At 37.3% G+C, this 13,092-nt stretch overlaps 1 protein-coding gene across 2 annotated transcripts in view; it reads right to left on the reverse strand.

Annotated features, from left to right (window-relative positions):
- NKAIN2 (sodium/potassium transporting ATPase interacting 2) overlaps positions 1-13,092 on the reverse strand; it is a 635,629-nt gene that overhangs the window by 544,369 nt on the left and 78,168 nt on the right. The window contains exon 1 of one of the 2 annotated variants that reach the window (XM_081530501.1): positions 9,083-9,217. The exons of the other annotated variant lie outside the window; for it this stretch is intronic. The gene's annotated coding sequence lies outside the window, so the exon portion shown is untranslated. Of the gene's footprint in view, positions 1-9,082; positions 9,218-13,092 lie in introns of those variants that run through there. 2 annotated transcript variants of the gene reach the window in all.

The raw sequence follows: 13,092 nt of genomic DNA on the forward strand, positions 1-13,092 counted from the left end.
AGGGTCCAATAAAAATGCCAAAGAATAACAGAATATTGTGTCAATTATTTTGACTGAAGTGAGTCTATAGAATCACACTGTTCAACACAATTAACTCACAATTGAAACAATAAAGACACTGAAAAATGTTCTTTTGTCTGAGGTCAAACAATCATTAGCAGGGCTGGAAACTCTACACTCTTGGTGTCTAGTTCATGGTTCTGGATTGAAAATCAAGAAATATAAGGAGAGGAGTTGCAAGGAGTATTGAATTATTTAAATAAATATGCTAAATAAACTGTTAGATGATACTTGGTAGTCTTAAGAAAATAAAAAATTAGCAGGTATAGAAAATTAAAAACCTCAATGAAAGGACGCCTACAACATAAAATTACAATTTCATTACTCGTTAGGATGACAACTTGATCTCAGAGGCAAGCATGCTATTACTGCAAATTAATAAGTCAGCTAAAACAGATTTTTAATTCAGAAAATGCTCTTGGTGTGACTTACAACTTCACATAGCCTGGTATGATTGAAAAACTACCAGAGAACACATTCTACACTTGAGTCTTTTATCAGATCTGTATCATTTCAGCAAAATGATTTATCCTTCCTCAGCTTCCAATAATTCATCTAAAATTAATGATTTGGGTTTGCAGACTCTTAAGTTCCTTCTCCACTTTTATTTCCTAGAAATTAAATTAGTCTATAAGTAAACTTCTGATTTTTTGAGATTTAATCCATTTCTTCTTTCCAGGAAAAAACAACAACAACAACAACAAAAAACACCTCAAATTTTAAAGCTAAAATATAACACTAAGCACACCTTTCTCAGCTTCTAATACCTCTTCTATTTTCCAAGTCAAAAGGCAGTACAGTCCTGTAATAGTCTGTAATATTTCAACTCTTCAAACAAAAGGGTGTGTTGGTATAATGGGTTCAACTATACCGTATGTTAAATTCTCTGTGATTTGAATGAAAAATTGAAGTGTGGTCCTTTCCATGTTATAAGGCTTTGACTCTGGATTCACTTGTCCACTATGCCACCATAAATGAGTTTAAATGCATAAAAATAATAGGTAAAAGATCACTCTAATGTTCAGTTATGACCATAACATGGGTGAAAACATTTAAGAAAAGAAGGTATATATATTTTGCTCAAGTAGGCAAGAAAGTGCTGAGATTAAATAATTGGAACTAAATCTCTTTCTAAAGTAGAATAAGTCTTTGTTTTTCATTCTAGCATTCACCGTTGTAGCAAATAACAAAGACTCGGGTCAATAATTATTCAAAAGACATTTCAGCTTTGAATTTTTGTATCTGTTTACTAAATATTAAATTTGATTATATTTAGGTATCATGCAAACTTGGCTTATCTTTAGCAGATAAATAAATAGCAGATAGATAATATTCTTACACATATGAAAATTGTTGTAATGGGATCTGATGAACCTTCTATCAATAACATGATGGTGTATAACTGTTATACCTAATTGCTTACAGTTTTATCTAAAATTATAAATAAATTTTCTACCATGCTTCACATTTTAAATGTTGAAATGATAAATTCTGGTACTTTATTATTATATTTAGAAAGAATATCAATATTTAATTTTAACAAACTTGTTAAATTTGCTAAAGAATAATAGACAATTTCCAAGAAATGTTTATTTTGAATAATGTTATGATGCATTCATTTTAAAAAGTACAAAAATGTAGCATATTTTAGCAAATAATTTCAAAATATAGTAATTTACATTGCTTTAAAGGATATTTTCCTATGGATTGTGGTAATAAAGAGCAAGAAATTCAATTGTGATTGTCAACCTTTATGTATATTAAAAGCTTTCCACTTCCATCAGTGATGACCACAGGATACACATGGTTATTGATTGTAAGCTATTTGTCCAGGATGGATTAATGGTTTCTTCTCCCGTAAATATAAATATTTCAACCTGAGCTCATCAAAACTTCAAACTTTTAAACAATCATTAACAAGATCTAATCCCATTCACCCAACTACCACTCTTCCCCAGAGAATTCCTGAAATAGCTCCTTGTGGAATAAGAAATAAACTGATTAACAATAACATAAACAAAAGCATATTAATTACTTTACACATCCTGACACAATTGAGATGTTCAAGAACTTATACATTTACTGACCCTTATTTAACCAGAACATTTCATAGTTTACTTTTATTAGTGAAGTTAAAATATCTGCTGGCTGCCTTAAAATGAGCATGGGCAGACTCAACTCATCTGGCTTTTCTCCTACTCAGCATATAATTTGCTATCAGATGAATAATCTTATCCATATTAACTAAGCTATGTACTGAGTTTGTCAGAAAAAAATTTATTTAAGTGCCTTTCATGTGTTAGACCTTTTACAACAAAACATGAATTACTGATTTTTATTTTCTATTTAATGACAAATATTAGATTAATTTAGCAGCAAAAGTTCGACATATATAAACACATATGGATATGTACAGATCTATGTGTGAACATACACTTGTTACAGGGGAAAAGCCACAAACTCAAGGTGGTGTCACTTGTGTCAAAGCCCATGATACCAAACCTATTTTTAATAGCTAACCTACTTGCAGTTTCTACCTTCCCTAGATATGCAATCTTAACCAACCAGATTGGAATTTTCTGGTCAGCATCAATGAAGTACTCTGTCACTTGGACCCTCTCCATCCCCTAGAGGGAGAAAAGGCAATATACATTATAAACAAAATGAAAGAACAAATCCTCTCCATTTCCTCTCCCCCAAAAAGATGTTTTGGTTCAAAATAACCCTTCCTTTTCTTTTGCTCATATACCTTCCTCATCCCACCCTCTTTCTATAAAAGCCTTTCATTTTGTATTGCTCCTCTGAGTACCCTTCTGGTTGCTAGATAAGATGCTACCTGATTCGTGAATCAACTTACAAAGCCAATTAGAGCTGCATATTTACTTGGCTGAATTTCATTTTTTTATGTACTCATACATTAACATATGTAGTATATTCACTAATGTATTTTAGATATAAATTGATATTCAAAGATGCACAAGACAAGAATTAAAAAGTATTTCTCATAAAGGTTCGTAATCAGGACACAGACTTGACCTTGGGTTGAGATCTGAGGGCATTCCTGGTACTGGAGGACTCATGTGGCCATCAAGTCCCCTGGAACTAGACAAAACTTTGTTTGAACAATGTCAACCACAGGCCTTTCATTTTCACAAATATCTTGAGAAAATAATGACTTGTTCCAGTATTTAAAATCACAGTACTTATTGATCCTGTGACTCTGAACAAATTGCTATAAATTCAGTTCAGTTAAGTTGCTAAGCCATGTCCGACTCTTTGTGACCACAGATTGCAGCACACCAGGCTTCCCTGTCCATCATCAACTCCTGGAACTTATTCAAACTCATGCTCATTGAGTCAGTGATGCCACCCAACCATCTCATCCTCTCTTATCTCTTCCTCCTCCTATATTCAATCTTTCCCAGCATCAGGGTATTTTCCAGTGAGTCGGTTCTTTACAACAAGTGGCCAAAGCATTGGTTTTTTGGCTTCAGCATCAATCCTACCAATGAATATTCAGGACTGATTTCCTTTAGGATGGGCTGGTTGGATCTCCTTTCAGTACAAGGGACTCTCAAGAGTCTTCTCCAACTCCACAGTTCAAAAGCATCAGTTCTTCGGTGCTCAGCTTTCCTTATAGTCTAACTCTCACATCCATACATGACTACTGGAAAAACCACAGCTTTGACATGATGGACCTTTGTTGGCAAAGTAATGTCTTTAACTTTTAATATGCTGTCTAGGTTGGTCATAGATTTTCTTCCAAGGAGCAAGTGTCTTTTAATTTCATGGCTGCAGTCACCATCTGCAGTGATTTTGGAGCCGCCCAAAATAGTCTCTCATTGTTTCCATTATTTCCCCATCTATTTGCCATGAAGTGATGGAACTGGATGCTGTGATCTTAGTTTTCTGAATGTTGAGCTTTAAGCCACCTTTTTCACTCTCCTCTTTCACTTTCATCAAGAGGCTCTTTAGCACTTCTTCACTTTCTGCCATAAGGGTGGTGTCACCTGCATATCTGAGGTTATTGATATTACCCCCGGCAATCTTGATTCCAGCTTGTGCTTCATCCAACCTGGATTTTCTCATAATGTACTCTGCATATAAGTTAAGTAAGCAGGGTCATAACATACAGCCGTGACATACTCCTTTCCCAATTTGGAACCAGTCTTTTGTTCCATGTCCAGTTCTAACTGTTGCTTCTTGACCTGCATACAGATTTTTCAGGAGGCAGGTCAGGTGGTCTGGTATTCCCATCTCTTTAAGAATTTTCCACAGCTTGTTGTGATCCACACAAAGGCTTCAGTGTAGTCAATAAAGCAGAAGTAGATGTTTTTCTGGAATTCTCTTGCTTTTTTGATGATCCAACGGATGTTGGCAATTTGCTCTCTGGTTCCTCTGCCTTTTCTAAATTCAGCTTGAGCATCCAGGTTGGATTATAGATTTATTGAGCATGGCCCCACCCATCGTAACAAGACTGGTTTCCCTCTTACTTAGTCTTTCCTATAAGGAAGCTTCCATAAACCTCTTATCCTTCTCCATCAGAGGACAGATAGAATGAAAACCACAGTCACAGAAAACCAACCAAACTGAGCACATGAACCACAGCCTTGTCTAACTCAAGGAAACTATGAACCATGCCAGGTAGGGCCACCCAAGATGGACAGGTCATGGTGGAGAGTTCCGACAAAATGTGGTCCACTGGAGAAGGGGATGGCAAACCACTTCAGTATTCTTGCCTTGAGAACCCCATGAACAGGATGAAAAGGCAAAAAGACAGGACACTGAAAGATGAAGCCAGGCCAGTAGGTGCCCTGTAAGCTACTGGAGATCAGTGGAGAAATAACTCCAGAAAGAATGAAGACATGGAGCCAAGGCAAAAACAACACCCAGTTGTGGTTGTAAAGAGAAATATTGCATAGGAACCTGGAATGTCAGATTCATGGATCAAGGAAAATTGGAAGTGGTCAAACAGGAGATGGCAAGGGTGAACATTGACATTTTAGGAATCAGCGAACTAAAATGGACTGGAATGGGTGAATTTAACTCAGATGACCATTATATACACTACTGTGGGTAAGAAACTCTTCGAAGAAATGGAGTAGCATCATAGTCAACAAAAGAGTCTGAAATGCAGTCCTTGGATGCAATCTCAAAAACGACAGAATGATCTCTATTCGTTTCCAAGGCAAACCGTTCAATATCACAGTAATCCAAGTCTATGTCCTGACCAGGAATGCTGAAGAAGCTGAAGCTGAATGGTTCTATGAAGACCTACAAGACCTCCTAGAACTAACACCCCAAGAAGATGCTGTCTTCATTAGAGGTGACTGGAATGCAAAAGTAGGAAGTCAAGAGATACCTGGCATAACAGGCAAACTTGGCCTTGGAGTAAAAAATGAAGCAGTTGAAAGGCTAACAGAGTTTTTCCAAGAGAATGCACTGGTAATAGCAAACACTCTCTTCCAACAACACATGAGAAGACTCTACACATGGACGTCATCAGATGGTCAGTACCGAAATCAGACTGATTATATTCTTTGCAGCCGAAGATGGAGAAGCTCTATACAGTTAGCAAAAACAAGACTGGGAGCTGACAGTGGCTCAGATCGTGAACTACATATTGTCAAATTCAGACTTAAATTGAAGAAAGTAGGGAAAACCACTAGACCATTCAGGTATGACCTAAATCAAATCCCTGACGATTATACAGTGGAAGTGACACATAGATTCCAAGGATTACATCTGATAGACAGAGTGCCTGAAGAACTATGGACAGAGGTTTGTGACATTGTACAGGAGGCAGTGATCAAGACCATCCCCAAGAAAAAGAAATGCAAAAAGAGAAAATGGTTGTCTGAGGAGGCCTTACAGATAGCTGAGAAAAGATGAGAAGTGAAGGGCAAAGGAGAAAAGGAAAGATATACCCATTTGAGTGCAGAGTTCCAAAGAATAGCAAGGAGAGATGAGAAAGCCTTCCTCAGTGATCAGTGCAAAGAAATAGAGGAAAACAACAGAATAGGAAAGACTAGAGATCTCTTCTAGAAAATTAGAGATTCCAAGGGAACATTTCATGCAAAGATGGGCAAATAAAGGGCGGAAACTGTATGGACCTAACAGAAGCAGAGGATATTCAGAAGAGGTGGCTAGAATACAGAAGAACTATACTACACAAAAATGGTATTAATGACCCAGACATCCACGATGGTATTTTCACTCTCCTAGAGCCAGATGTCCTGAAATTGGAAGTCAAGTGGGCCTTTGGAAGCATCACTACGAACAATGCTAGGGGAGGTGATGGAATTCCAGTTGATCTATTTCAAATCCTGAAAGATGATGCTGTGAAAGTGCTGCACTCTATATGCCAGCAAACTTGGCAAACTCAGCAGTGGCCACAGGACTGGAAAGGGTCAGTTTTCATTCCAATCCCAAAGAAAGGCAATGCCAAATAATGTTGAAACAACCGCACAATTGCACTCATCCTATTTGGTAGCAAAGTAATGCTATAAATTAGGGTGTCTGTTTTCTCACTGTGATAGAACTTGGTGGTGTATTATAAGGATAAGCTTGGTCTATGTAAAACTCCTGACACTTGTTAGATATGGAATAAATAGAAGTTGTGATAATACAACAGTGATACAGAATGCATATGCTATGGCTTCATGGCTAAGTATTGGGGTGATCTACAACCTATTTTATTTGCACATTTAAACATTCGGCATATGAATTCAAAGACAGGACTAAGTTGATCAATAAAAATGCTGAGTCATGGCAGTTTTGTTTTTCTTTAATCATCAGTTGCTTGGATTGAAATAATACTTCATCACATTAAAATTTCTCAAACATCTACTTTGTGCGTGAGGAGTTAAGGTCCATATTTTGAGTTCTAGATGACAAACAACTTTTGCTTTCATTCTTACAATGCTCCTATTATCTACATCAAATATATGCATCTTCACATAGGAGTATGTTATAAAGCCTTTTTGCAGTTTATAGTTATAAAAACTATTGAGATGTTACCTAGTCTTTCCTGGACCTGTGGCACCTAGAAATTGGAGTCTACCACTAGGCTTCTCTTGTGGCTCAGATGATAAAGAATCTGCCTGCAATGCAGGAGATGGGGTTTGATCCCTGGGTCAGAAGGATCCCCAGAAGAAGGAAATGGCTACCCAATCCAGTATTATTGCCTGGAGAATTCCATGGATAGTGGAACCTGGTGGGCTACAGTCCATGGGGTCACAGAGAATCAGACACAACTGAGCAGCTAACAAACACACAGAGAAGCAATTTACTTTTTAAAGTCCCTGCCTCCCTAAATATCTCGCCTATCAACCTCTCAGTTATAAGAAATGGTTTACATAATAAAAAAAAATAAAGAGACCACCTTCCTGAAAACAGACAATACTCTATTTTAAAACGCTTCTGCTCAATAAATGCTTGGGGATTTTGATTGTGAAAATCAAGTAAACTAATCTGAAGTTGCTAGTGGCAGTGTTGTTGGTGGTAGGAACAGTGATGGTAGAAAACATCTATTAGTACCCTGAAGAGCCGGGATAATTGGGAGGAACTAAATATACAACAGAGGCCTAAGATTACTGATACGGTGATAAAAAGAGAAGCAGGAGGAAGGGAGAAAAAAAGTGCTCATAGAACTCCTGCTACTTTCATTCTGAAGCCCTAGGCAGATAGCCCTTTAAAGTATTATGAATGTACAAGTTCTTTCTTGCCTCTTTGCCTTTGCATATTTTGATTCCCTTCTTAGATTCTTTTCTGTCTGGCCCAAACATCACTCATTCTCCTGGTTTCAGTCCACATTTTTCCCTTCTTTACAGAGTCTTTGTTAACTTTTTGAGACAAATTTGTTTCCTCTTACATTTCTCTATTATGATACATGACATTACTGTTAATTTGTTATGTGAGTCCCCTAAAGTTGAAAATGCTACTTTAGATATTGTGCATCTTGTATATAGTAAAGTGTGTGCCTGGAATATGATGGATAATTTTTTTTTTGCATTGTTTTAATTTTCACCTGATCATAATAGCAAAATTTAAACAGTTTCTTAGTTTGAATGAAATGGCTATTACATAAATAACATGACTTTTTAAAGCATCTCCTATATTGACATAGGATAATACATGTTAGTGTAATAAAAAATTATAAAAAACTATATTGTCAATGAGGAATGATTAATGAACAAGTCTTCATTAAAACATTTATAATACATTGCCTGTGTCAGTGAAGAAAACATTCAATACTTGTAAAAAGTCATCATAAAGCCCAGAAATCTAGGAATCAGCGCATCTGTGATTGGAAGGAATACTATCGTTTCATTCAGCCATCCTGCCAGTAAGTGAATCCCCTATTCTACATTTCTACCAAGTGAACATCCAGGCAATATTAGGTCTCTCGGCTATTCTCCTTAGAGACTAACCCGAGAAATGTCACAGTCATGCACAGAACGACATCAGAACAAATTTTGAATTCTTCCTCTCATATGAAATAATGTGAATCATCACACATACTGTGAAAGAAATGTGAAACAAATCATTTAACAAAATTCAACACTGTTCATTGGTGATTTATACTTTTAAGTTATACATTTTGTATAGATTTTCATAATCAACTTTAAGAAACTTTTTACTGAATAATTAAATATAACTGAATTAACTTCAGTCCTTATTCAGAGTAGAAAAATAGGTGGTAATAGAAAAGAGAAACAGAACTAGAAAACAAGTAGTATAAAAAATTTGCACACAGAATCCTTAACTAAACAGAATTTAGAGATCAGAAGGGGTGTTTTCACACCCTTTGACAAGAGCAGAGCCCACAGGAAGAAGTCTCTTCTATCCTGGTAAGGACTCAGCCAATTAAAAGCCATGGACTCTGTTTTTTCTCTAGCCTTCCCAACTTCCTTTTCCTCTCTATAAAAGTATCCTCCTTCCCTGGCTGTTCAGGAACTTACGAGTGACTCATCATGGTTGAGCCCACAAATTGTAATTCTCTGATTCCTAATAAACTCACCTTTACTGGAGAAATCTCTGACAGTCTATTTCAGGTCAACAGTGGTAATGTGTACTTGCTGGTAATGTAGAAGAAAGGTCATGGAATTCTGGATATATGCACACTGATATCTATGATGACCTCATTCTTTATGACATAAAAACAATGTTTTCCTTACTATTTCAAACAAATCTACTTGTCTTCACTACTGTCAGACAAAGCACACTGTATATTATGAATGTTCCCTGGAAATGCTACATTTAGTAATATCAGTCTTTCAAAAATGTCATTTTTTTAAATCTTTTCAAAGCAAAGATCTGATTTGGAAAAATGTAGGAAAATGTATTTATACGGAGAAATAGTAATCTAGAATCTAGTAACAGTTTAAAAGGTATTTTATCAGTTTCAATACTCAGATTACAGGTGATGAACAATTTGTAGAAATCCATGTGATTCCCAAAGGGAATTTTAGAAATTGTTATTTATTACAATTTTTCCCCTAATTTCTTCATGTATGTGTTCTAGTTCTTCAGAGCCCTCTTGTGCTTATTATTATTGTTACTACTAATGCAATCAAAGTATTTCCCAAAGAAGCCTTTTACTCTCCAAGGGGTAGCAGGCTATCCACAGGCATTTCCTAGACTTAACAGAGTGCCAACACCTCTTTGTGCCTGACCAGTCAAGGAACTCCCCTCTCATGATTGAGATCAATTAGATATAAAAAGATTTAAGTGGATTAAGATGCTTATTCAATGAATTTAGCAACTGGGACTATTATTCCTTTACTGATCACAAGGCTCATGCATAAGCTACCACACATAATTACTCTGGAGAGACCCTTGATATATCATTAGTCCTGGGCATACTAAAACCACATCACTGAGGACTTCACTAGATTCCTATGGCCCTTGCCACAGAATTACATGGAACCATTTGCTGTGTTAGTCTAAAATGGTTTAATGACCACGTCTCTACTGACAGCAGGTACACTGTGGTCGGCATGGCCTTTGATGTTTCTAAGCATTACTGATGCAAATGTGATCTGCTGAGTTCACAGAAAAGAAGAGAAAGCTGGTTTTCTGGGATCTTTATCATTTTATATTTAAAATTATATATTATTTATAGTTCTGTTCATCCCAGATAAATGTGTGCACCTTATCATATATGCCTGAGCCTAGAAAATAACTCATAAAAATAATCCTCAGATAGAGTTGTTGACAGATAAATTATGGAAATAGTGAGCAATGGACATTTTGGAACATGTTTAGTATGACAGTTAACAACCATACATGTTATTTATCTTGCTTTTCAGTGTCAGATTGAAAATGTTTCATTCCTAGTAATGGTACTCATGACAAGAAGCAAGGTTTGAAAAAAAAATAGTGGCCCTTTTTCTGCTGAGTCCTAAAAGTTGGAAATCATAATGGAAATATTAAAAATGGAAAAAGATAAAGAGAAAGAGGAAAACTGGCCTACTGCAACTCAGCATTTTGTTATAGATTCATGACAAGGAGATACACAAAGAACATTTTAAAATAGAGTTTCAGCAGGAGAGTATTGCAGTCTTATTTTAAAGAGGACTTAACTTTGATTAACTCTTAGTTTAGAAACTTTTTGACTCCTAGATGATGAATCTTTGTTGCTCTCTAAATCTCAGTAAAGTATGATCAAGGATGATGTTGATATACACAAAGAAGTGAAATTCTTAACCATGATAATTATCTGAGAGCCTACCTGTGCCAGGCACATGCTCAAATTTAATATCGATCTTTAATTTCATACTTGTAACAACTGATAATTGATGCGAAGAAGAAACCAAGACTTAAAGAATTTATCTGACTTGGGTAAGAGTGGATAAGCCAATGCATTCAGAAATGATCCAGTCAGATCCTTATCCTCACATTCCAAATTTTATGGATTTTACAGGAAAAAATATTAAGTATAAGCAACTAGTTATGTCCAGAATAGTGTTCAATATTGTCCCATGTGGGTGAAAAGTCATGGCTTATGAGATATAAGACTCTATTCTGCCTTTTTTCCTGCCTTTTCTAGTAGTCATATATGGATGACCATAAAGAAGACTGAGTTCCAAAGAACTGATGCTTTCAAACTGTGGTTCTGAAGGACTCTTGAGAGTCCCTTGGACAGCAAAGGAGATCAAACCAGCAATTCTAAAGGAAATCAACCCTGAATGTTGGAAGGACTGATGCTGAAGTTGAAGCTCCAATACTTTGGCCACCTGATGAGAAGAGTCAACTCATGGAAAAAACTCTGATGCTGGGAAAGACAGAGGGCAGAGGGAGGAGGGGATGACAAAATGAGATGGTTGGATCACATCACCAATTCAATGGACATGAACTTGGGGAAACTCTGGGAGATGGTAGGGGAAAGGGAGGCCTGGCATGCTGTAACCCATGGGATTACAAAGAGTCAGACATGACTTAGTGACTAAATCCCAACAACAAAGACTCTACTCAGTAGGTACATGGTTAGTGTTCATATGCTCTGCTGGATCACTTTACTATGTGAAATGCTACCCAGAGGAGGCTAGGCACTACAACTACTGATGAATGAAAATGGCTATCTGGGTGCAGGGGAAGGCTCTGTCTGTATTCTTGATGCAGATCCTCCATTAGTTCTGTGAACACTGTCTTTTAGTTATATAAGGCAAGCATACAGGTAAGTTGACTTATAATCAGTGGAGAAAGTGCAACTATAGCAAGGTCTGGTTTGGCTGAACAAACGCAAGTGCTTACGTGTTGCTGGCAAGCATACAAATCATTCAATATCCCTCCCCTAGGAATCTGTAAGAGTCTCTATATTGACATAGACTAAAATAATTCCTAAGAGGATAGGGATTGAAACAGTTCCCATCCACTCCCTTTCCATTTGAGAATAAATATTGTTTGAATCCATCTGACATACCAGGGTATCCACGGGTGATACTAAATGACAGGAAGGTAAACAGGGATCCCGAGAGGAACCTCAACATCAGGGAAATGTGGATGCTGCTGCTGCTGCTGCTGCTGCTAAGTCGTTTCAGTCGTGTCCGACTCTGTGCGACCCCATAGACAGCAGCCCACCAGGCTCCACCGTTCCTGGGATTCTCCAGGCAAGAATACTGGAGTGGGTTGCCATTTCCTTCTCCAGTGCATGAAAGGGAAAAGTGAAAGCGAAGTCGCTCTGTCGTGTCCGACTCTTAGCGACCCCATGGACTGTAGCCTACCAGGCTCCTTCGTCCATGGGATTTTCCAGGCAAGAGTACTGGAGTGGGGTGCCGTTGCCTTGTCCGAAACGTGGATGAGTGACCTATTAATAACTATGCCTTATTTATGCATATTTAACACTATGCCTTAGGAAATCAGAAGGATGAGAGTAAGGTATAATTGACCTGGATCTACCTCTATCCAACTCAAGCACTCTAGAGGAGCTTTAGGGAGCTGAGTGAATGGTAACAGTTCTAACACTTGGGACAGGCAAGTGACCTGTCCGGCCCAGACTAAACATGACAGAGCTGGAAGGAGCTCTTTTGAAAATGGGTTCATCAAAGCCTGAGCCAGTAGAGGCTGTAGAGACCAACAGTAGTGGCTTGGATTAATTCTGTTACAACAGGTATCAGGGATACTAAACTCTGTCCCCTAGTAGCTATGGCAGCAGCACAGATAGAAAAAGGAAAATTAACTGAACTGTCTAGGTATAGTCATTATACTGCAGCAGGTGGTGGCATTTTATGAAGCATCCAGTATTCCTGGTAGAGACTGTATGCTTTTCAGCCAGGTGATAGGGTATTTGAGTACTGACTTTGTCAGTAAGGTAAATAGTCAAGACTAACTTTGTGGGCATGGATAAGCACTGGGCATACTGGGACATAATATGCAAGGGGGTAATGAAGAGGGGAAATTGTACCCTATAATGTAGGAAGATATGAATTTAGTGTCTTCATAATTTGGATATGAAGGGGTTATTTTGCTGAAAGCTGATAGATCTAGCGACATCTAAGTTTCCAGTTAAGATAAGTAATGCAAACCATG

This window comes from Giraffa tippelskirchi, chromosome 9 (genome assembly GCF_054371585.1).
Source record: "Giraffa tippelskirchi isolate mGirTip1 chromosome 9, T2T-mGirTip1v1.2.pri, whole genome shotgun sequence".
NCBI classification, from domain to species: Eukaryota; Metazoa; Chordata; class Mammalia; order Artiodactyla; family Giraffidae; genus Giraffa; species Giraffa tippelskirchi.